The 27919-nt window shown below is 27.1% G+C and overlaps 1 protein-coding gene across 1 annotated transcript in view; it reads right to left on the bottom strand.

Moving 5' to 3' along the window:
- Positions 1-26473, bottom strand: part of LOC111635290 (N-sulphoglucosamine sulphohydrolase-like) — a 165515-nt gene extending 139042 nt beyond the window's left edge. The window contains exon 1 of the mRNA XM_023380233.1: positions 25820-26473. The gene's annotated coding sequence lies outside the window, so the exon portion shown is untranslated. The remainder of the gene's footprint in view (positions 1-25819) is intronic.
- Positions 26474-27919: the final 1446 nt, after the last annotated feature.

Raw genomic sequence — 27919 nt, 5'->3', positions numbered from 1 at the left:
AAAATGTTTCAGTTGAAAAATAATTGCAAGTATTTAAATAGAGATATTTTTTTTCATTTTAGGAAGAATAATAAAAAAAATTAAATTATATTCTAATGAAGAAATAATATTACAATAAAATTATAATCACAGAATATAATTATCCAATTTAATTCATTTTTAAACTATTACGTAAAAATTATTAAGTGTAAAATAGAAACTATTGATAATAAAATAATCGATTCTTTTAACTTATTTAAACTTTTAATGAATAAAATTATAATCTTTCCTCTTGATGATGGAATAAAGATTACATCTACAAATTATATTTATGATTACATTTTTGCCTTAATTACTAGATAAAAGTTTTAAATGAAGAAATTGTTGCCTGAAAAATTTTAATATAATTTTTTAATTTTAAATTTCGTTTCATAGTTTTTACTATAATTATATTATAAAATTTGATAAAAAAAATCAGACAAAAAACAAACATTCACAAACTCTGGAAGGAAATGAATAAAAAAATAAACGTTATTAGTTTTCCTTTAATATAATGTAATATTAAACATCAATATCACACTTTTCTTGTAATTTTTCTTCTTATATTGTAATTAAAAATATTTTGAATCTTTGTAGAAAATGAACTTAGAAATTGACTGTTCTTTTTGTTAATTGAGGATATAATTCTTTTGTCTTGAGTGGAATATGAGAATAATGATGTCAATAATTCCAAGAAAAATAAGAGAGCGAGACTGTCTAATTTGTAAGTTAAAATTTATTTTGTCTGCATATATTAGGAGGTTAATAACTTCAAATAAATTGAGAAATTCTTCAAATAAAGTGATTATTAGCATGCAATTGTTTAAATAAAATGATCTGGGTCACTCTCATTATTATAAATTGTCGTGAATCTTGTAAAGCTGATGTTGAAAGAAAGAAGTAAACACATACAACAAATGCTTCATTATCATCTCACAAATTTCAAAATTAGTTCGAAACAAAGTTATTATACATCATTACATGCGCTTTTTTATTTTAATATAAAGTTACAAATTAGCAATTAAAAAAGAAAAATGAGATTAGTAATTCATTCACAAAAATTTATTTTACTAATTATTACTATTTCACTATTACATAATATTCAAGATAATAATAGATTTTTACAACACAGTTTATAAATTTTAATATTAAAAAATATTAAAATTTATAAACTGTGTTGTAAAAATCTATTTCTTTAGTTCAAAATACGAACTGAAAGAAAAAAAAAATAAAAAAAAAATATCAAAAATAACGAGCAATTATTTATTGTGACATCGTCACAATGCCGGATTGCAATTTTTTATCATAGTTTTCATTTATTTAATTTTAAATATATGCCCTCCACCTCAAATTAGTAGTGTCTTGCTCCTGTACATCATACTTTTCTTGTTAGCAACAGATCATGCCATCATCTATCTAACACCTTTCAGGAGAAAATTTTTGAATTGAAATAACATGACTTCCGGTTTGTATTGGAAGTTCTTATGTAGTTAGTCTGGGCCTCCTGCTCCTATGAGTTTCATATCTGGTCTTGAATTTCATTTATCTAACACCGTTCTTGAGATTAAGGAAAGACCGACAGACGGACGACAGTGGGAATTTCTAGATCTACATTTATTTTTTTCAAATGGCAGCCCAATTAACAGCCTACATCTAGTTAATAAATAAATTAAGTTATTTAACATTATTTTAAAAGTAAGATACCGTCAAATCTCTGAACAACGGTCACTGACGGAAACATAACAATTGGCCGTTGTTTGAAGGTTCCAGAAAAATGGCCGTTGTTGGGAGATGGTCGTTTTTGGAGATTCGACTGTATCAATAATAAACTAAGCTTTTATAAGGTAAAGTTTTTTTATTCATTTAAATATATACAACAATAACTCACAATATTTAATTGTGTTAGTGTGTACACATAACTGTATATATATATTTATATATATTTTCAATTTTATTATATTAAAAATTATTTTCTTTTCATTTCTATTTTAATCTTACTGTTTACTCTATCAATTTATTCAAATTATAATGTTATTTGAAGAACTTTGGAAGATAATAGAATTTCGAATGGCGAGGAACTTCTGAGAGAAGACAGATGGCGAAGAACATTACAAAGAGTTGCGACTTAGGATAATAGAATTGTGACAACCGTGGCGTTCTTGATTAATTTCCATGTTGTTATCATTTAACAAGAATTATGATGTCTCCAAAGGTATATAACGTATATGCGAAAGATTAATAACGGTATCCTACAAAATTGGTGAATTTTAATTTACAAAGAGTTTGGCATGAGAAACGAATGTAAGAACGTCGTTCGGGAGAAATTTGATCTAAAAGTAAGATTAAATAAAGCATATACGTTAAAAATTTTCAATGTTTCGATGTCCATAAATTACCTAACGCTGTTTTTATACTTTTCAACTATCAATTTACTTCTGTAACACTAAATAACTCTGTTGCATATAACCATCTCCAAAATTACTTAATGCAAATCCTCGATTATCTCCCTTAATTATACTAAGGAATAATACACAGCAAGGGATACTGAACGTTACATTATTTTATTTATTAGGCTACATACATAACGTTCAAAGCAATGGCAAACAGTACGGATCGCTATGCAACCTGCTTTTTCTTTTATAGTCGTTTTTGACGAATTAGATAACGAAAGTTATAGCCAAACTTGTGAAGTTGTCGCCATTTGGCAAAAAAACTACTGTATCTTAATCCCAATTAATACTTAACATCAATCGATTTGAAGATCCCAGCATTACGTAATGCTTTTGTAAACATCCCCGCTCTCTTGTAACGCATCGTAACGATAACCTGTATACCCATCCACTTATATCTGCGTTATGTAATTTATGGACAGCACCTTATGGGATGCTATAATATATATTCTACGAATTTAGAACAGTTGTACCATGAGAAATTTGTCTTATTTGCATAATACTTCAAATAATATGATTTTAAAAAAACAGAATTTTACAATTTTGTTTCTCAAAAACTCTTTCATTTACGTTTTTCTCTAAAAAGTAAAATGTTTATTGTCTTTATAAATTACATTTTAATACATTAAAAATAAAAAATACTTCTTAAAAGTTAACTACCATTTTCTATGGAAAATAAATTTTAAATATGTTAGGAAAATATTGATTTAAATAATATATTTTACATTCAATTGTAGAATTCCGTTGGATGACAGTTATGTTTAAAATTAAAATTGAAGATAAAGTCTGTTTAAAAAAGAACCACCATATCTTCAATTTTATTAAATATTTTATGTTGTTTAGATATAAAAATATATTTCAATATTGTTGATTTCTCCGTAATTTCACTTTTGCTTACTATTTTATAAAATTTCTCTGAAAAATTTAAACATAATTAATTGATCTTGCTTTATTTCTTTGATGAGAAATTTTCCATATATTTATTTCATCTATTATTATTATTATTATGGCGGTGGTTATTATGATAAAATGTATCCTAATTAGCTTATATACCCGGCACCTAATGCTATGCCAGACTAAAGTCAAGGCACAGCTACACAAAAGATTATTTGTTCACGTAAGTATCCGTGTTTAAAAATTTCCTGACAATATGACATGTAGTATGACGTATGGGCTGTTGTGAAGCCCTAATGTCTCTTATATTATTTTTGTTATTTTTAATCATCATCTAATTATAATTCCAAAATTTTTAAAATAATTATATATTATATAAATTAATAATTTATTAAAATATTTATATAGTAATGAATAACATTTTTATAAATGATTTTAATTAAATTAGAAAATTTAAATTTATTTTTAGCCCTTTAACAATAATTTATTTGTTTGTTAAGTTATGGCATCGCAACACTTGGGCGATCTGCCTAGGGGAATACCTTCCGGGAGGTCTTTTTAAGGGAAACTGGCCCTATTTAGGTGTTACAGCCATGGAGAAAACACGAAAACTCCACGTGGCCAGCCCGTCCAAGCGAGGCGCGAACCCACGATCGAACTCCAAGTGTTCAGGGTACGAAGACCGCTTGGCCATTAGTGGGCACCTTAATAATTTACATTTCTTTTTATATGAATAAATTACTATTGTCAAAAACGTCTTACTTAAGTGTATTGAAATTTTTACTAATAAATATTAAATTAAAATAAGTACAAAATTTAGAATTCGTCTATATTTTCAAATTACTAAGTTTAAGAGAGAAAAAAATGCCGGAAAAAAAATCTAGTTGTTTACTTGTCAGAAATGTTGGATGTTAAAAGCAAGGTTGTTTGTCTTTAGCCAAGCAGGTTGGAGTCATTAGAGATAATAAGACGAAATTTGATTTTAAGAAGTTTCTTCGATAATGAAAACAGTAAATTTGATCTTATTTTTACTAGAAACCTATAGTCTTTATTTATTAAAAACAACATTGTGTCTTTAAATATTAGAGTTCTAATTTAAAATATTTAAAAAAAAAAAAGAAATATTAGGTTTTTCATTTCAATAATAAAATTTAATCTTATATTTTATAAATTTATTATGTTGAATTCCGGCAATAAAGAAATTATATTTTCAATTGTAGAATAGGTCGGTCGTCAAAAGTTTGTATTCTGGAACACAAAGTGAATAAATGGTGGTTCCTTTTATTGAACAGACTGTCTTCAAATTTATTTTTAGAAATTATATTTGAAATTATATCTGCAAATCTCAATGTAAAAATCAAATGTTTTTCCATTTTTCGGAGTGTTTTTGGGAAATGAATTCGAAATTTATTAGATGGACACACAAAAACATTTGTTTTTTCAGCATGGATATGTTGTTTTTCTAAAAATAATAGCGATTATATTTAGATTATTATTTACCAACTTTGATTTTCTCCTTTGAAAATTCATTGTCGATATAACTTTTCNTGTTTAAGATACATTAAAACTGAATAAGAATAATATACGCTATCTATAATATATGTCTATATAAAAATAGTGTAGTTAAGATTTAATAATAATCGAATTTATTAAAGCTTCTTATTAAATAATGTGAGTTTTAGTAGTAAATATTTTCTTTATTTATGAGTGTAGTTAAATAGAAATCACTTTTATACATAGTATAAAATTCTGTCTTTTAGCAATTCTCTGTAGAATATATTTTGTAGAAATTTCTTTATTGAAACATGAAGAAAGTGCCCAACACAGATTTGTTGGTGTGAGAAGAACCGTGCGCTTGACAAGTTTATATCGAAAATAGCTTGTATTCATTCCATTGCTATTCTAATTCTAATCTGACATTTCGGTATCTTCCCACCATCTCACCTGTCAGTCGCACCTGTCCGGAGGTTTTGGATAATTACATATGATTCTATGTACAACGCCAATGACGTCATTAAAGGTAGTATCGAATCCAGGTGGTTCAGACATCAGTTATCTTTCGGTTTTTCGAAACCGCAATTTAAAATTTTTAACTTTATGAATGTTTGTACGATCTAATTATTTTTTCTTTTGATGTATCCTGTCATCTAACAACTTTATGGATTTTAATAAATTTCAGAATGTAAATGAATTACTTTCCAGTTATTTTTTAATCGCAATTACAAAAACTTTTGACACTAGATTTTCCTTTTTAATTCAGTACTAAAAAATACAAAATGCTCTTAGTTTGTCTAATATTTGTAAAAGGAAAGCTTTGCTACTTATATATATGTAGTTTATTAAAATTCTAACACAAAAATTAAAGATATTTTTAAAATTTAGACATTTTCTTGTTTATTTTTAATTAATTTTAGAATCTGGATATACATTTTATTTTATTTTATAACTATTTTAATTAAAATTAAGGATAATACATTATAAAATATTTTTCTGTGTAGCCCTAATTAAATGAACAGAAATTTAAATAATGGACTCTTTTAGAGATAAAATAGGATTAAATCTTTCATTGAATCTTACGATAAAATTCATTAAGGATTTTTTAAATAGTTAATTAGATTATCTTATATCAGTCAGAATTTTTCCTTTTTTTTTTTTTTTTTTTTTTTTATTTCGGGTAAAATGATTTAGGAAAATTTTTAAGAGAAAATAATTCCAAATATTGTCCCGTCGAAATTCTCCAGAATTGAGAATTAAGTCACGTCATCAAACAAGAGTAACCATGCTTATGACAAGGCACAAGTTGCAATAAATTAGAAAACCTTTCAAGCATAATAGTGTGAAGAAAGAAATAAAAGGTAGGAAATATACTGAAAGGAACTAATTATGTCACGTGGAGGCACGAAACCGTGTTTAATTGTAACTGTCTGTAATGTTTACATTAACGAATGAAGTTTCGCTTTTATTATGGGCTATGTGTGGGCAGTAACTTTGTTCGCAATTATTCTACACGAATGGTTCAACTCTAAAATGATTGCAGTGGTCTCTTGGTTTTGCTTTTGTCAATAAAATTTTTCATAATTACATAACTAAAGAAATTTTTCTACAATATGATTCAAAATTAACATATGTTTTGACTTTTTATAATATATTATCTTAGATAAACGGACAATATTTACTGAATTAAAATTTTTAATACACTATCGGATTTTATTCAGACAAATATAAATAAAAAATATTTAAATTTTTTTGAGAATTTTCACATATAATTGTTTTCTTCACTGAAGTCTGAATTTTATAATAATGGACAGTACTACAAGAGTTATTTTTTCTAATGACTAGTTTATTGAATACTTATTAATCATATTTTTGTTATACAAATCTTAAAAATTATATGAAATGATAATACTATGTAAAAGTTTCCGAAATATTTTCTAGCCATTAACGTTGATTATTAATTAACGAAATTGCTTAAAGAACATGCTAAAACATTTTATGAGCTTTGACGATGTGAAGACACTAATTTAATATATTATTATTATTAATATATTAAACAACACTATTACATATATCAAATATTAAGTAAACAATATTGATTTCACAGTAGAAGAAAGAAGGAAAGAAAGAAATTAACCTTGTAGGCTTGTCTTTCGTCTTAATTAATATAGCTGTTACTGTTTAAATATCTAGAATTCTTTAGATATTATTTGAATTGGATTAACACAAAAGATTTCTTTCTGAAATCTATCTAATAGTGACCAAATTAATAGCTCCGGAAACAGTAATCTATTATCAAATATAAATTCATTGAAACGTACAGATAGGATAAAGCTAACGAGCTTCTCGTCTTTATACTTCTGTTAGTTTACTCTCATTTTATCCATGAACTTTTTTTTTATGTTCTCAAGGATTAATTACTAGAAAATTCCTATAAAAGTACTATTATTGGTTAGTATTATTGGTATTATTGTAACGATTAACATTATTATTGAAGAATTAATTTACTAAATCTTACATTCAGATGAATATTGAAATTTATTTCAAGATATATTATTGAAGAATACTTAAATTTTTACTATTAAAACAAATAATAAATTAAATGTAATATAAAATTGAATGGTATTTAATGATTTTAAATTATTAAATACCATTCAAATTATTTAATAATTTTAAATTATTAAATATGAATTTTTCAATTTTTAAATTGGGGACTACGTTATTTATACAAATTTATAAATAAAATGTAGCATGGTTATGATTTTATAAAATGTTTCAGTTGAAAAATAATTGCAAGTATTTAAATAGAGATTTTTTTTTTTCATTTTAGGAAGAATAATAAAAAAAATTAAATTATATTCTAATGAAGAAATAATATTACAATAAAATTATAATCACAGAATATAATTATCCAATTTAATTCATTTTTAAACTATTACGTAAAAATTATTAAGTGTAAAATAGAAACTATTGATAATAAAATAATCGATTCTTTTAACTTATTTAAACTTTTAATGAATAAAATTATAATCTTTCCTCTTGATGATGGAATAAAGATTACATCTACAAATTATATTTATGATTACATTTTTGCCTTAATTACTAGATAAAAGTTTTAAATGAAGAAATTGTTGCCTGAAAAATTTTAATATAATTTTTTAATTTTAAATTTCGTTTCATAGTTTTTACTATAATTATATTATAAAATTTGATAAAAAAAATCAGACAAAAAACAAACATTCACAAACTCTGGAAGGAAATGAATAAAAAAATAAACGTTATTAGTTTTCCTTTAATATAATGTAATATTAAACATCAATATCACACTTTTCTTGTAATTTTTCTTCTTATATTGTAATTAAAAATATTTTGAATCTTTGTAGAAAATGAACTTAGAAATTGACTGTTCTTTTTGTTAATTGAGGATATAATTCTTTTGTCTTGAGTGGAATATGAGAATAATGATGTCAATAATTCCAAGAAAAATAAGAGAGCGAGACTGTCTAATTTGTAAGTTAAAATTTATTTTGTCTGCATATATTAGGAGGTTAATAACTTCAAATAAATTGAGAAATTCTTCAAATAAAGTGACTATTAGCATGCAATTGTTTAAATAAAATGATCTGGGTCACTCTCATTATTATAAATTGTCGTGAATCTTGTAAAGCTGATGTTGAAAGAAAGAAGTAAACACATACAACAAATGCTTCATTATCATCTCACAAATTTCAAAATTAGTTCGAAACAAAGTTATTATACATCATTACATGCGCTTTTTTATTTTAATATAAAGTTACAAATTAGCAATTAAAAAAGAAAAATGAGATTAGTAATTCATTCACAAAAATTTATTTTACTAATTATTACTATTTCACTATTACATAATATTCAAGATAATAATAGATTTTTACAACACAGTTTATAAATTTTAATATTAAAAAATATTAAAATTTATAAACTGTGTTGTAAAAATCTATTATTATCTTGAATATTATGTAATAGTGAAATAGTAATAATTAGTAAAATAAATTTTTGTGAATGAATTACTAATCTCATTTTTCTTTTTTAATTGCTAATTTGTAACTTTATATTAAAATAAAAAAGCGCATGTAATGATGTATAATAACTTTGTTTCGAACTAATTTTGAAATTTGTGAGATGATAATGAAGCATTTGTTGTATGTGTTTACTTCTTTCTTTCAACATCAGCTTTACAAGATTCACGACAATTTATAATAATGAGAGTGACCCAGATCATTTTATTTAAACAATTGCATGCTAATAATCACTTTATTTGAAGAATTTCTCAATTTATTTGAAGTTATTAACCTCCTAATATATGCAGACAAAATAAATTTTAACTTACAAATTAGACAGTCTCGCTCTCTTATTTTTCTTGGAATTATTGACATCATTATTCTCATATTCCACTCAAGACAAAAGAATTATATCCTCAATTAACAAAAAGAACAGTCAATTTCTAAGTTCATTTTCTACAAAGATTCAAAATATTTTTAATTACAATATAAGAAGAAAAATTACAAGAAAAGTGTGATATTGATGTTTAATATTACATTATATTAAAGGAAAACTAATAACGTTTATTTTTTTATTCATTTCCTTCCAGAGTTTGTGAATGTTTGTTTTTTGTCTGATTTTTTTTATCAAATTTTATAATATAATTATAGTAAAAACTATGAAACGAAATTTAAAATTAAAAAATTATATTAAAATTTTTCAGGCAACAATTTCTTCATTTAAAACTTTTATCTAGTAATTAAGGCAAAAATGTAATCATAAATATAATTTGTAGATGTAATCTTTATTCCATCATCAAGAGGAAAGATTATAATTTTATTCATTAAAAGTTTAAATAAGTTAAAAGAATCGATTATTTTATTATCAATAGTTTCTATTTTACACTTAATAATTTTTACGTAATAGTTTAAAAATGAATTAAATTGGATAATTATATTCTGTGATTATAATTTTATTGTAATATTATTTCTTCATTAGAATATAATTTAATTTTTTTTATTATTCTTCCTAAAATGAAAAAAAATATCTCTATTTAAATACTTGCAATTATTTTTCAACTGAAACATTTTATAAAATCATAACCATGCTACATTTTATTTATAAATTTGTATAAATAACGTAGTCCCCAATTTAAAAATTGAAAAATTCATATTTAATAATTTAAAATTATTAAATAATTTGAATGGTATTTAATAATTTAAAATCATTAAATACCATTCAATTTTATATTACATTTAATTTATTATTTGTTTTAATAGTAAAAATTTAAGTATTCTTCAATAATATATCTTGAAATAAATTTCAATATTCATCTGAATGTAAGATTTAGTAAATTAATTCTTCAATAATAATGTTAATCGTTACAATAATACCAATAATACTAACCAATAATAGTACTTTTATAGGAATTTTCTAGTAATTAATCCTTGAGAACATAAAAAAAAAGTTCATGGATAAAATGAGAGTAAACTAACAGAAGTATAAAGACGAGAAGCTCGTTAGCTTTATCCTATCTGTACGTTTCAATGAATTTATATTTGATAATAGATTACTGTTTCCGGAGCTATTAATTTGGTCACTATTAGATAGATTTCAGAAAGAAATCTTTTGTGTTAATCCAATTCAAATAATATCTAAAGAATTCTAGATATTTAAACAGTAACAGCTATATTAATTAAGACGAAAGACAAGCCTACAAGGTTAATTTCTTTCTTTCCTTCTTTCTTCTACTGTGAAATCAATATTGTTTACTTAATATTTGATATATGTAATAGTGTTGTTTAATATATTAATAATAATAATATATTAAATTAGTGTCTTCACATCGTCAAAGCTCATAAAATGTTTTAGCATGTTCTTTAAGCAATTTCGTTAATTAATAATCAACGTTAATGGCTAGAAAATATTTCGGAAACTTTTACATAGTATTATCATTTCATATAATTTTTAAGATTTGTATAACAAAAATATGATTAATAAGTATTCAATAAACTAGTCATTAGAAAAAATAACTCTTGTAGTACTGTCCATTATTATAAAATTCAGACTTCAGTGAAGAAAACAATTATATGTGAAAATTCTCAAAAAAATTTAAATATTTTTTATTTATATTTGTCTGAATAAAATCCGATAGTGTATTAAAAATTTTAATTCAGTAAATATTGTCCGTTTATCTAAGATAATATATTATAAAAAGTCAAAACATATGTTAATTTTGAATCATATTGTAGAAAAATTTCTTTAGTTATGTAATTATGAAAAATTTTATTGACAAAAGCAAAACCAAGAGACCACTGCAATCATTTTAGAGTTGAACCATTCGTGTAGAATAATTGCGAACAAAGTTACTGCCCACACATAGCCCATAATAAAAGCGAAACTTCATTCGTTAATGTAAACATTACAGACAGTTACAATTAAACACGGTTTCGTGCCTCCACGTGACATAATTAGTTCCTTTCAGTATATTTCCTACCTTTTATTTCTTTCTTCACACTATTATGCTTGAAAGGTTTTCTAATTTATTGCAACTTGTGCCTTGTCATAAGCATGGTTACTCTTGTTTGATGACGTGACTTAATTCTCAATTCTGGAGAATTTCGACGGGACAATATTTGGAATTATTTTCTCTTAAAAATTTTCCTAAATCATTTTACCCGAAATAAAAAAAAAAAAAAAAAAGAAAAATGTCTTTTTCTGCAATCGTCGCGCTCGAGAGTTACCGTGTGAAATCGACTATTCTGCAGTTGCGAGCGACAGGAGATCGGTTTCAAAATCTCGATGGCTTCTCGGTTTAATTTTAGCTTAATTTAGATATTTAGAATGACAAGGAATTAGGATTTTAGGCTCTCAATCTAGGACTAGAAAACATTTTTGCGTGGGATCCCACTCAGTCCTAGTTACGCTATCTAATCAGGCAATATAAATGCAATTAAAGCAGGCCTGTATAAATTGTCGTCATAATTCAGTTAATTTGAAATTATGTCTTAATTCATTATATATGAGTTTATTTTAACAAAAAAAAATATACACTATCACCACTTTTAAATAAGCGTAATTATAATATATTTAAATCTTTGACAATTATAAAAAAAACACGAGGATTTTTTTAATTGCTGTAACATAAACCAAATCCAGTTTTTCCCCTCCTTCATATTAATAAATAAAATAATTATTTAGGGTACGTAAATCATTAAAATACAGTCAAACCTGTTAACAACGGCCACTGGCAGGAAGGTAAAAAAAATGGCCGTTGTTTGCAGGTAATTTTGTATGCATTTTTCTTCACAAAAAGTTCTTGTATTTAAATAGCTGGCGGTCATTGGGAGATGGCCTTTATTAGAGGTTATACCTAATATCTATTTAATTAATTATACTAAAAAATCATAGAGAGAAATTCAAATTATAAAAGATCAATGTCAACGTTAAAATAACGTTTGTTTTAATAGAACTTGCTTGTTTAAAAATAAAAATAAAAATAATATTATTATTATATAACTGCAAGCAATTACAATTATTAATATAAATAACATATAATTATAAATATAATATAATGTAATAATAACAATAATTATAATAAATATTATAATTACGCAAATAATAGCGATGAAGTAAACGTCACATGATTTCGTCACAATGGATCTCTAAAGAAATAATTACTCTAGATAAGTGAAATAATAAAAAAAAGGGGGTGAAAAATGTGTGTTACGGTAAATAGATGGAATTTATATCGTAATTCAGATCAAACACGGATATAAAAGTCAACTCTGTGGTAAACTGTTATAAAATATACAAGTATGCATTATATGTTGTAAAGTATGTTACAAAGTATACAAAGTATAGCGTTATATGTTATAAAGTATGTTACAAAGTATACAAAGTATGGCGTTATATGTTATAAAGTATGTTACAAAGTATACAAAGTATGGCGTTATATGTTATAAAGTATGTTACAAAGTATACAAAGTATGGCGTTATATGTTATAAAGTATGTTACAAAGTATACAAAGTATGGCGTTATATGTTATAAAGTATGTTACAAAGTATACAAAGTATGGCGTTATATGTTATAAAGTATGTTACAAAGTATACAAAGTATGGCGTTATATGTTATAAAGTATGTTACAAAGTATACAAAGTATGGCGTTATATGTTATAAAGTATGTTACAAAGTATACAAAGTATGGCGTTATATGTTATAAAGTATGTTACAAAGTATACAAAGTATGGCGTTATATGTTATAAAGTATGTTACAAAGTATACAAAGTATGGCGTTATATGTTATAAAGTATGTTACAAAGTATACAAAGTATGGCGTTATATGTTATAAAGTATGTTACAAAGTATACAAAGTATGGCGTTATATGTTATAAAGTATGTTACAAAGTATACAAAGTATGGCGTTATATGTTATAAAGTATGTTACAAAGTATACAAAGTATGGCGTTATATGTTATAAAGTATGTTACAAAGTATACAAAGTATGGCGTTATATGTTATAAAGTATGTTACAAAGTATACAAAGTATGGCGTTATATGTTATAAAGTATGTTACAAAGTATACAAAGTATGGCGTTATATGTTATAAAGTATGTTACAAAGTATACAAAGTATGGCGTTATATGTTATAAAGTATGTTACAAAGTATACAAAGTATGGCGTTATATGTTATAAAGTATGTTACAAAGTATACAAAGTATGGCGTTATATGTTATAAAGTATGTTACAAAGTATACAAAGTATGGCGTTATATGTTATAAAGTATGTTANGCCTATTAAAATCTTTTAATATTAGTTTATACGTGAAGTATTAAAAGATTTTAAAGATTTAAGATTATCAAGAATCTTTTACATTTTCATTAAAGTTAATTTCTTAAAGCAATTTCATTAAATTACTGTATTATTATTATTTTTTTTGTCACCTTTTCCTTAGATGCTCTGAAATTTAAAACTTGTCACAATAAATAAATTTTCGTTACATCATCACAATGATGGACTGCAATTTTTAATCATATTTTTAATTTTAAATATATGCTCTCCACCTCAAATTAATAGTGGCTAGCTAATGTAAATCATACTTTTTCTGTTACAATAGAATCATGCCAATCATTAACTGCTTTCAGGAGAAATTTTTTGAATTGAAATAATATGACTTCCAGTTTACATTGGAAGTTCGTATATAGTTAATCAGGGTCTCCTGCCCCTCGTACTTTCATATTTGTCTCTACTTTCATTTATCAAACTCCATTCTTGAGATTAAGGAAGGAGACAGACATACAGACGGACGACAGTGAGAATTTATATCTACAATTTTTTCAAATTGCATACGAATGAAATTGAATCAGATTTGTATAACATTAATTTAATGAAAATAATATTGTTCTTTGTTCTAATCATTGTGTTCACACTTATTAATTAAAATGATAAATATTATATTCAACAGCTATCTTTAAAAACAACAAATGATTCAATTATTCTTATAAATTAAATATACTAAACACACAAATTTTATAATTTTTGAAAACATTATTTAAAGTTGCTAAAAATTTATAGAAATTGATTTATATTTGCTCTCTTTTATAACGACACATTTACCTATTCCTTTATTGAATATCATCCTCCGTTTTTGATTTTATCAAACGCCTAAAATTTGGAAGAGAGAAAACAAATTATTACTCCTCCACAACAACCTATAAAAACGGGCTGAATTAAAGTCAAAGTCAATTTGTACAACTTCAGGTGTGGTTATAGGAAACCCGAATATCGTCATTATAGGGTAGATTAGAATTGATGGAATAAGACAACACAACACTTACTTGTTATGGGGCGATCTACCAAGAGGAAAGCATCCCGGGAAGAATTTCTTTGGAAAACTGTCCTTATTTAGATTTTAGAGACATGAAGAAAACCCGGAAAAATCCAGCCCGGTGATGACTATCGGTGTTCAATGGTTTGCTCATCCACTGGGGGCCATCGAATGGTAGGATTCTCTACGGCTGGGACCGCCATGGAAAATCTTTCACAGAACTGTGGGCTGTTTTTTTAACAATAGAAAAAAGTCACTGTTTTGTGATAAAGTTTTCACCAAATTAACAAACACTGCTCTACGAAATCATTGGGCTCGTTGCCCGATAAAGCCACTTTAATTTAACATGGCTGGATAAGCAATCCATGTTTTTGAACTTAGAACTTTACTAGTACACCTGTGTGCAACTCGTGTACTCGTCTCCTTACTGTAATTGCATGTGCCAATGGATGTCGATTTGTTATTGTTAAAAATCAGACAAGACTATACCTCTCTTGCTTCGTGTACTGCTGGGGAGAGTCGCCATTTTATCGGTCCGTTGTCTTATGTTCTGGAGCATTAATAGTGTTGCCAGTCGCAGTTACTATTGCCTCTGATTTAAAAGTTGTGTGTGTGCAAATTACTACGCTATTGCTTACCCTCCTGTCTTTTAATGGAATTTTTTCGGTTTTTTTTTATTGAACGTGCCTTTTACAGTATATTAGCATGTACAATCGAGGACCCTCGAAATAATGCGTTATGTTCCCTTATCCGAAGTAATAAGTTCACCTATGGAATTGATAATGATATTCGATTCTCTCCACTTTTTCATTCCAGGAGTTCTATAAAACTTATAACACATTTGAAGTCGTTAAAATTCATTATTAAATAATTTTATTAATTTCCATTATTGTATCATGAATTTCATTGCTTTATCGAATAATCAGTAAATACAGTATACTGTATTTACTATAGACATTTACTCTATTTTTGGGAAGAAGTAAAAGTAGTCTAGCTGAAAAGATATGAATATCCTTACTCTAAAATTTCTGAATGCTTTCCAGTGGGACGTACACTGTAAAATTCCAGTAACGAATTGAGTAACTTTCTCGGCCAAACTTTAGAATTGTGTGTGGCAACACTGTTGAGATTTTATTTTAAAATCATTTTATTTTTATTAATTATTATAAAATGGCAAAAAGCTTAATTTTTGAAGATAGAGATAAGTTTTATAAAAATTAAAAATACTAATAAATAAGATGATTATATCCGACCCAACNTTAAATTTCGTTTCATAGTTTTTACTATAATTATATTATAAAATTTGATAAAAAAAATCAGACAAAAAACAAACATTCACAAACTCTGGAAGGAAATGAATAAAAAAATAAACGTTATTAGTTTTCCTTTAATATAATGTAATATTAAACATCAATATCACACTTTTCTTGTAATTTTTCTTCTTATATTGTAATTAAAAATATTTTGAATCTTTGTAGAAAATGAACTTAGAAATTGACTGTTCTTTTTGTTAATTGAGGATATAATTCTTTTGTCTTGAGTGGAATATGAGAATAATGATGTCAATAATTCCAAGAAAAATAAGAGAGCGAGACTGTCTAATTTGTAAGTTAAAATTTATTTTGTCTGCATATATTAGGAGGTTAATAACTTCAAATAAATTGAGAAATTCTTCAAATAAAGTGATTATTAGCATGCAATTGTTTAAATAAAATGATCTGGGTCACTCTCATTATTATAAATTGTCGTGAATCTTGTAAAGCTGATGTTGAAAGAAAGAAGTAAACACATACAACAAATGCTTCATTATCATCTCACAAATTTCAAAATTAGTTCGAAACAAAGTTATTATACATCATTACATGCGCTTTTTTATTTTAATATAAAGTTACAAATTAGCAATTAAAAAAGAAAAATGAGATTAGTAATTCATTCACAAAAATTTATTTTACTAATTATTACTATTTCACTATTACATAATATTCAAGATAATAATAGATTTTTACAACACAGTTTATAAATTTTAATATTAAAAAATATTAAAATTTATAAACTGTGTTGTAAAAATCTATTATTATCTTGAATATTATGTAATAGTGAAATAGTAATAATTAGTAAAATAAATTTTTGTGAATGAATTACTAATCTCATTTTTCTTTTTTAATTGCTAATTTGTAACTTTATATTAAAATAAAAAAGCGCATGTAATGATGTATAATAACTTTGTTTCGAACTAATTTTGAAATTTGTGAGATGATAATGAAGCATTTGTTGTATGTGTTTACTTCTTTCTTTCAACATCAGCTTTACAAGATTCACGACAATTTATAATAATGAGAGTGACCCAGATCATTTTATTTAAACAATTGCATGCTAATAATCACTTTATTTGAAGAATTTCTCAATTTATTTGAAGTTATTAACCTCCTAATATATGCAGACAAAATAAATTTTAACTTACAAATTAGACAGTCTCGCTCTCTTATTTTTCTTGGAATTATTGACATCATTATTCTCATATTCCACTCAAGACAAAAGAATTATATCCTCAATTAACAAAAAGAACAGTCAATTTCTAAGTTCATTTTCTACAAAGATTCAAAATATTTTTAATTACAATATAAGAAGAAAAATTACAAGAAAAGTGTGATATTGATGTTNACTTGTATTATTCAGTGTTCTGTTATAGAATCCCACTAATGTAAAACAAAGGAAAAATCTGGAATGTGGAAGAGTGCTTATTAAGCGAACTGCTGCCTTATCCGATGCACTGTAGAAGTTACTTCAATATTCAGTGTAGCTATTACCTTCAAATTACTTTTCATTCATAATTATATTATCCAATTTAGCAATATATGTAAAATATTCGTATGTTAAAATTATTAGAAAAGACTTCGTGTTTTTTAAAAGTTAATGGAGATAACTATTTTATTGTGTTAATTTTGAGAATTATTGCAAACACTTACTTATAACTTATATTTTCATGTTTAGAAAAACAATTTTTTTATTGGATTTAAATCTTCCTCCTATTACGGTACACAAATTATGAATTACATCTGATGGAAAATTATAACCTAAAATAATATTTATATTTTAATTAAAAATATATATAATACGTTTTATTTGAAATATCTATAAGCTTAACGGCCGGATTATGAGGTAGTTAACTCCGGATCGAATCAGAACAAACAACCCCAGAAAATTTTCATGGGAGACGAATTCCGGATATGTGCCCTTCCCTCCGGTCGCCTCCATTGTACGCCTGGCTGAATCCATAATGGGTATGAAAGAAAGACCTTTTTAGTAGTCAGAGATAGGAACAAGTCAAAATTTAAATATATATATAGAATTTTCTTCACCGGAAATGCCCAATTAAGGGCCAGTTTCCCATAGAAAATCCTCCCCGGAGGTACAAGGACCTTCCTTTGGTAGATCGCTCATATGTTGAGTTGCCGTATCCCATCAAACTAAACTTTGTAAAATTTATTTTAGTAATTTTGAAATGCTTCCATTAAAATTATTCTTTCTTTATATAACATAACTTCATTCAAATGACATCTTTATGCCAATTATACTTTTAAATGTTTAATTCTGCTGATATTTTTTTATATTTATCGTTTCTGTCTCGATTAAGTTTCTTTTTAAGAAATTTATAACTCCATTTAAATGTCAGTCATACTCGATTAGAACTCTGAACATTACTTCGAATCGCTAATCGATTTATGAGATGGATTTATGATATAGTTCGAGATATATATAGTAATTTTTATTCATTAAATGNTTAAAATCATTTTATTTTTATTAATTATTATAAAATGGCAAAAAGCTTAATTTTTGAAGATAGAGATAAGTTTTATAAAAATTAAAAATACTAATAAATAAGATGATTATATCCGACCCAACTCGAAATATGACATCTTATCACCCCCTTTATCTTCATATATAATTTAATTTTATAAATTATCTCTAGAATTATATTACTACAATTTTAACCATTTATTTATCTCTATCGATGATTAGTTATCATCACGACAATTAGATTATTTGATATTTGTGGCCATAAGACAAAAAAAAGTGTTTCCTTGATAAATGTGTAATGTGAACAGATCGGATGATATCGTTTACCAAGATTATAAGCTCTAATGAAAGATTTTTACTTTCATAATAATTTACAAACAAACGGTTAGAATCTAATTTTTATTTAAAAGTTTATAACACAAAAAATTACAGATAAAAATATTTCCATCCGGATATGTCGGGTCCCATCCCTCACCATCCGGCCGTCCCATTGTGGGACTGGTCAAACCCATAATGGCTTGCAAATGCAGGCCCTCTTAGTGCCCACAGGGTGGAAATAGTTAAGAGTTAAGAAAAAAAGCATAAGAGTTTTTTTCTAATGTTGAAAATACAATTGGGGTAGCTTATCTCTATTTATGTAAACTGTGAAAAACCAATATATCATTAAAATAAATAATCAATTTGATGTTTTTTGATACGTACTTTTCATAACTTGTTTACTATTTTAGTTCTGTTATCGAAAATTAGTTATCAGCGGTTTAATACTCCTAGTCCGTTTGTAATGCGCATTTTACAAATATTTGTGTGGAGCACTATAGTTATATAAAAATTAAATATTTCAAACAAATTATTTTTGACTTTCGAATTTTAATATTAGTTTATACGTGAAGTATTAAAAGATTTTAAAGATTTAAGATTATCAAGAATCTTTTACATTTTCATTAAAGTTAATTTCTTAAAGCAATTTCATTAAATTACTGTATTATTTTTTTTTATCACCTTTTCCTTAGATGCTCTGAAATTTAAAACTTGTCTCTTCGATAATGAAAACAGTAAATTTGATCTTATTTTTACTAGAAACCTATAGTCTTTATTTATTAAAAACAACATTGTGTCTTTAAATATTAGAGTNCATCACAATGATGGACTGCAATTTTTAATCATATTTTTAATTTTAAATATATGCTCTCCACCTCAAATTAATAGTGGCTAGCTAATGTAAATCATACTTTTTCTGTTACAATAGAATCATGCCAATCATTAACTGCTTTCAGGAGAAATTTTTTGAATTGAAATAATATGACTTCCAGTTTACATTGGAAGTTCGTATATAGTTAATCAGGGTCTCCTGCCCCTCGTACTTTCATATTTGTCTCTACTTTCATTTATCAAACTCCATTCTTGAGATTAAGGAAGGAGACAGACATACAGACGGACGACAGTGAGAATTTATATCTACAATTTTTTCAAATTGCATACGAATGAAATTGAATCAGATTTGTATAACATTAATTTAATGAAAATAATATTGTTCTTTGTTCTAATCATTGTGTTCACACTTATTAATTAAAATGATAAATATTATATTCAACAGCTATCTTTAAAAACAACAAATGATTCAATTATTCTTATAAATTAAATATACTAAACACACAAATTTTATAATTTTTGAAAACATTATTTAAAGTTGCTAAAAATTTATAGAAATTGATTTATATTTGCTCTCTTTTATAACGACACATTTACCTATTCCTTTATTGAATATCATCCTCCGTTTTTGATTTTATCAAACGCCTAAAATTTGGAAGAGAGAAAACAAATTATTACTCCTCCACAACAACCTATAAAAACGGGCTGAATTAAAGTCAAAGTCAATTTGTACAACTTCAGGTGTGGTTATAGGAAACCCGAATATCGTCATTATAGGGTAGATTAGAATTGATGGAATAAGACAACACAACACTTACTTGTTATGGGGCGATCTACCAAGAGGAAAGCATCCCGGGAAGAATTTCTTTGGAAAACTGTCCTTATTTAGATTTTAGAGACATGAAGAAAACCCGGAAAAATCCAGCCCGGTGATGACTATCGGTGTTCAATGGTTTGCTCATCCACTGGGGGCCATCGAATGGTAGGATTCTCTACGGCTGGGACCGCCATGGAAAATCTTTCACAGAACTGTGGGCTGTTTTTTTAACAATAGAAAAAAGTCACTGTTTTGTGATAAAGTTTTCACCAAATTAACAAACACTGCTCTACGAAATCATTGGGCTCGTTGCCCGATAAAGCCACTTTAATTTAACATGGCTGGATAAGCAATCCATGTTTTTGAACTTAGAACTTTACTAGTACACCTGTGTGCAACTCGTGTACTCGTCTCCTTACTGTAATTGCATGTGCCAATGGATGTCGATTTGTTATTGTTAAAAATCAGACAAGACTATACCTCTCTTGCTTCGTGTACTGCTGGGGAGAGTCGCCATTTTATCGGTCCGTTGTCTTATGTTCTGGAGCATTAATAGTGTTGCCAGTCGCAGTTACTATTGCCTCTGATTTAAAAGTTGTGTGTGTGCAAATTACTACGCTATTGCTTACCCTCCTGTCTTTTAATGGAATTTTTTCGGTTTTTTTTATTGAACGTGCCTTTTACAGTATATTAGCATGTACAATCGAGGACCCTCGAAATAATGCGTTATGTTCCCTTATCCGAAGTAATAAGTTCACCTATGGAATTGATAATGATATTCGATTCTCTCCACTTTTTCATTCCAGGAGTTCTATAAAACTTATAACACATTTGAAGTCGTTAAAATTCATTATTAAATAATTTTATTAATTTCCATTATTGTATCATGAATTTCATTGCTTTATCGAATAATCAGTAAATACAGTATACTGTATTTACTATAGACATTTACTCTATTTTTGGGAAGAAGTAAAAGTAGTCTAGCTGAAAAGATATGAATATCCTTACTCTAAAATTTCTGAATGCTTTCCAGTGGGACGTACACTGTAAAATTCCAGTAACGAATTGAGTAACTTTCTCGGCCAAACTTTAGAATTGTGTGTGGCAACACTGTTGAGATTTTATTTTAAAATCATTTTATTTTTATTAATTATTATAAAATGGCAAAAAGCTTAATTTTTGAAGATAGAGATAAGTTTTATAAAAATTAAAAATACTAATAAATAAGATGATTATATCCGACCCAACTCGAAATATGACATCTTATCACCCCCTTTATCTTTCCACCATGACATTTAACCATCAAAATTTACTAGCATCAATTCTCCTAATATACAAATCTCCTAGAAAATTTCAGAAATTTTTGACAAACGACACAGGAGTTAGCAAGCTTCAAATTGGATGAACCAAATTGTGCAAAAATACACACACACATTATAAAATCTAGAACTTGCATAATACAGAATCATCATTTATTTCATTTTTGACGTTCCTGAGTCCAAAAATATAAAAACCTTGGGAGTAATTTTTTAACCGATTGCCATACTTTCCCTCTGTTATATAATGTATAACAGCTGAGAAAGTAAATCAAATAAATACCAAAAGGACATGTGATTTCCTTGTCGCTAATCAGTTCTTGCCTCGTCCTCTCTAGATGAGGACACATATTTGATCTGCGCTGTTTCTTCATATATATTTTATGATACCTCTTTAATTGATATGTAATTGCTTCTTATACGTGTGCCATTAAAACCTATTTCTTATGATTCTGTAAGAAATCTTTTGACTGTCCATTTATTAGAAAACTGATCAGTGAAAGGATTCGCCAAATCTCAACAAATGCCATAGTATAGAGCTACACCGTATTACAACTATGGTATCTGTTGATGGTGATTGTTGTGGAAGCCTGCTAATGGTCGGTTTTTTCATAGACTCTTTTAAGTCTTCCTTAGAGTAGTGTTCCTTTTTTGCGGACTGCTGCTCTAATAATGCCACCGACACGGTTCACATTTAAACGGACTGCTCTACTTGTATTATTCAGTGTTCTGTTATAGAATCCCACTAATGTAAAACAAAGGAAAAATCTGGAATGTGGAAGAGTGCTTATTAAGCGAACTGCTGCCTTATCCGATGCACTGTAGAAGTTACTTCAATATTCAGTGTAGCTATTACCTTCAAATTACTTTTCATTCATAATTATATTATCCAATTTAGCAATATATGTAAAATATTCGTATGTTAAAATTATTAGAAAAGACTTCGTGTTTTTTAAAAGTTAATGGAGATAACTATTTTATTGTGTTAATTTTGAGAATTNAAAAGATTTCAATTCTTTTTAGTAATTGATGTTCATATTAGTGTAAGTACTATTTAGTTTTTCGCAAAAAAAACCTCAAAAATTAATATTTGATGATAATTTAATTGTATCCACATCAATTTAATTCAATATTTATAACAATTGCATTCAGTTTTTTTGTTATATAAATAGAACAATCTGTAATAATACCGATGATAGGTTATTATCCATATTATATAGATTATGATGCTTGCTTATCTCAAACTTTCATATGCATAGGTGAAAGCTAAATTATTTAATATAATTATGTTTCAAATTGAATCTATAATTAAAAATCACTATTTTTATTTCCAATGATTATCTAAAAATAATTTTTTTATTGTTTTTTTACAATGACCATAACTTTTAAATATACATTTATATTTTATTAAGATTTTGGAATTGAACTGATTGAAATCAGTTTTATTTTTATTGATAAATCATAGATAAATAATTCCTAATGACATCAAAAGATTCTCATAATCTTCTTAATCCAATTTTGAGAATTTTGGATTAAGAAGATTATTCGTTCGTTTGGCCAGAGGAAAAGTAGTGCGATTAAGTATATGGATATGCCACTGGCTCAATGTTAGCAGAAAGTAAATTTCAGTCCTAAAATGAACTAGAAGTGAACGTTTGTTATTTAATAATAAAGTAATTTAGAAGTTTAAATGATGGCGTCATACAAATTTCAAAGCAGCTACTTTATCTCCATCGTTTCTTCTAAAGTTCTAATAAAATGAAAACTAAATTAAACGGAAAAGAAATAATAAAGATGAAAACTTACAATTAAAACACTTAGATTTATTTTGGATTGGTTTAAGTTTGTTTATATGTATACGTAAACGCGACATAGTGATTTACCGAAGGGAGTGTTCGCCGAGAGGACTTTCTAAGGAAAACTGGCCTCTATTTAGATGTTACAAATGTCAATAAAACCCAGAAAATTCTTTGGTGAGATGCGAACCCACGACCAACTACTAGTTTTTAATGGTTTTATCCATACTTGGCAACTAGTGGACCATAGATGTATTTTGGAATATATTAGACTATTTAAAAAAATAACGTTGTTTCCTTTCTGTTTAGTTTGTGTTCCTGGATTAACACTTGTCTTTCGCACACATAGCACATAACTGTATTTTCAAATCTTCACAGTATTGTCAACATACAGCATCAATCATATATTTAGCAATTATTTGTGTACGAATTAAATAAAGCTTAGAGATAAGTTAAACATTTATAGAGATTTAATTGTCAATATAAAAGGTAGAAAATCTAAAAGATATTTTTATTATTTTCTCTAGTATTATAATAAATATTATTGATACTAATATGACTTCTAAATTTAAATATCAGTATATCAAATGATAATAAAATACAGTAAAACCTCGATGAATCATTTTTTAATGGAATGAACACAAAAAGAAAATAAATGGGAAAAACAATATTTCCGGGAAACCATTATAAACTGTAGATAAGAATTTAATGATTATTATCTTTTGAAATATATGATATAACATTACAGTAAGGCGAATTCAGCTGGCTACTCTAGATTACTCAGAATCTCTGTTCCCTCCTGTTCGACTGGTCAAAGTAGAACAGTTGTTTGGGTCATTCGTCTACTGCGATTAGTTGATGACGTCATTATTTACTCCTGCTGCTTGGTAGAGCAGAAGGAGTAGACTAATGACGTCATCACTCGAATTCGCTAGTATGATAAGAGAAAATTTTTGAGTTTAGTTATGTACAGTTACTTACATTAGTTATTTTGAGGTCTTAGTATTGAACTATGTTAAAATCTCTATTGCTATCTTAACGCTTCCCAATTATAGCTTCATTTGCATAGTTTAATAGTAATATTTGAATAATGAATGCAATTGCATTCCACTATTTTAATATTTTAATCATATTTATTGAAGCGCAGCGAGCGAAGCAAACAAGCTTTCGTAGTACAACTCAAATTGACAAACCGCTGAAACACGTTTTGCAAAGTAATGACTTGACCGATTTGAACGAAATTTTGCACATTAATAGAATTAATAAACTGACGTGTCGTGATGAATACCGAATTTTAAAATTCAGCCTAGAACGGGAGATATCTGTAGTCAGTCATCCCTATGTTAAGTCAATGGGAAAATTTTGCATTGTGAAAACGTAAACAAACGAACGCACCCTACATTTGAAATACAGCCAATCTCTTTCCAAATATCTTTTGAATACCGATCTTCTATTTTTATTTTCTCGAAAATTTGACCATATATACCTTAACTTATATACGCTAACGTATTATATCTTGTACAATGTTTATTATGTAAGTTGAGTAAATGTTAGAACAAAGATAGGAATTCACTGCTTATGCAGTAGCATGTCGCTTTTAGTACTCCTTAATAATCTAACGTGAGTTCGCAAGCCGTCGGGTTAATGTTACCCTAGGTATCGAGATGGCGGCGTTTCCGGTAATCTCGTATCGGGGTACCGAGTGACGCTTGCGATAGAGGGCGCTGAATTTTAACGCGGCGGGTTATGCAAATTAATTCCGCTAAACGGACGAGGGGCGCGTGCGAAAGTTCGATTTGCGTGACGACGAAGAAGGTCGGTTTGTTACAGAAATTGAATTTTGCTGCCGAATCCAAACTCGAAACCGAATTTAAATTTTAAAGTCAGTTTCCGCCGAATCCGAAACCAAATCTTACACTATGTTTGGTTAAGCTAAACTTGTATAAAAATTATTAATGACCAAAATCAATAAATTTATTACATCAAATTTAATTTTTAGAATCTATTTACACTCTGCTTAGTGTTCAGATTACTAATTATAATTCGCTAGTTATTTGAAAAACTCGAAAATATATTAAAATCTCAAATCAACCGATACAGTATTGATAACATTTGGTAAAATTGCACTTAGGTAGTCCCTGTGAGGCACTTCCGGTCGCCATCATCTTTGTCTACAAACAAGATGGCGACCGGTGCAGCTACTTACTATATCGGCAATTAAAGAAAAAAATCTTTCACTCACCATTGACATATTTCTATTGATAATTCCTTTTCTCCGATTTATTCGGTAAAAACATAGTTCGGATGATTCTTTCGTAACTTCATCCTTTTCCATCTTAGAAACTTTTTCTGCATTCTTAACACATGTCTACATTCTTCATCTTACGATTTTCGGATTTATTGGTACTTACTTTCAGGGTTAAAAGTACAATATCTGGCTCTTTCCAAACTAAAACACGTCCCGCTTCTGGATAAAACTTATTCGTATGCTGAACAAACAGGTCGAACCGCTCTCCTAGTTTTTTCCTTTTGCTCACAACAATATCGTCAATTTCGACAACCTTTCCAGGTCCATCCAATTTTCATTCCGGTAAAATTAGACTATAAAACACTCAATGTGGCATATGAAATTCGCCCAGTCAACAGCTGTATGACTACTCACGCCTACAGCCGAATAGGTGACGCTCAACGTACATTTATGCAAATTAGATGCCAAATAAACGAAAAGTAGTTTCCCGAGAAATTTTCCAAAATTTACGTTTAAAAATTACTTCAAATGACGAACTGTTCATCTTGCATTTATGACATCTACAAGAAGCAGAATCACGATCCTTTCGATAATTTAATTTACGATGACCATCACATTTCGAACAATTTGCATCTGCAGGTTGCACACCAAACGTTATGGCAAACATACCAACTGATGAAATTCACTTGTCAAAACTAAATTAAGGATATTCCGATACTAAAAACTGAAAAAAACCCTTAAAGTACATTTTTGCCAAGAAAATTGTTGATGTTTTCCAACGACAAAATATCAAATGTAAACTTCGAAAAAAATGATTTACACAACAATATATAACTTTTTGAACCTGAATAATTAAATTACTCTTAACAAAGTTATAAAATGTTAGGAAATTAATCTAGAACTGAAATGACGTTGGAAATCTTGTAAACTAAAGACATCGACACCTAGATTAACTTTCAAAGTACGCAAGTTGTCGAGATTCCGGAAGTGCTACCATAGAGGCACTTCTACCTAATTTATACTTACTTCTACCTAGTTTATATTAGAAATCATTTGTTAATAATAACTAACGAGAATAAAGTATGTTATTTATGTTAAAATTAAAGTTATTATTACACAAAACATTTCAAAATCAAGCCACAAACTGAACGACAGCCAGCGAGATTTCCGGTTTCGATACACGATGCCAATACTAATCGTTATCGATACTTTTGTGTTATCGGGACGTCCCTAAGTGTGGAATAAAATAACAATAATACATTAAAACATTTGGAATTAGTAAGGTCTTTACAATCAAATCTTTTCTTGCTTTAGTCACGTATTACCATCTTAAATTATTTATTTTAAGAAATAGACTCATTTTTTTTTATTCAACTATTTTCGATGTATTTCACTATCCTAGACAGAAAGAAAGATTGATATAAAGAGTGTTTAATCATAGATTGGGTGCGAAAACCAATATTCGAATCGAACACGAAGCCTGCTCCAGTTCCAGATCAGAAATGTAGCAGTGGTTTTGTATGTGTATCTCAAAATTATTATTACTGTTTTATTACTGTGGTGAACCTCTGTTGGAACATAAACGAACGTTTGCCTTGTGTTTTCTACATATCAGTGGCTGAATTCATTTTTATTTTAGTTTAAAAGAAAAAAAAAAATAGCATAACTTCCTAATTCTATTAGTATATTTTATTTAAAGAGCCTGCATTAGTCACTGATTTCGAACTGTTTGGGATTTTAGAAAGCCACCAGAACTACAACTATCAAGAAAACAAAGTGTTTATGTTAGAAGATAAGCACGAATAGAAAAAAATGCAATATTTTCTCATTTTTAATCAAATGTATTCAAATAAAGTTTAGAAAACATTTAATAAAAATAACATGGGCAATTGTAAAATATACTATATACAGTGAAGAAGAATATTTTAAATTAATAAATTTATCATAGCTTTTGTTGAATGAAAGTATTTCATAAAAATATTAAAATACTGAATATATGATATCGTGGTCAATACCTTATATTATTACTTAGCTTATGTTGCGTGTTCAATTTATGCAAATTCAGTAAATATTAAATTGTATACGTATTTCCTT

Source organism: Centruroides sculpturatus, unplaced genomic scaffold (assembly GCF_000671375.1).
Source record: "Centruroides sculpturatus isolate CEXI.00-Female unplaced genomic scaffold, Cexi_2.0 scaffold108, whole genome shotgun sequence".
Lineage (NCBI taxonomy): Eukaryota > Metazoa > Arthropoda > Arachnida > Scorpiones > Buthidae > Centruroides > Centruroides sculpturatus.
The sequence above is the reverse complement of the archived record's forward strand: the minus strand, read 5'-3'. Positions and strand labels throughout refer to the sequence as shown.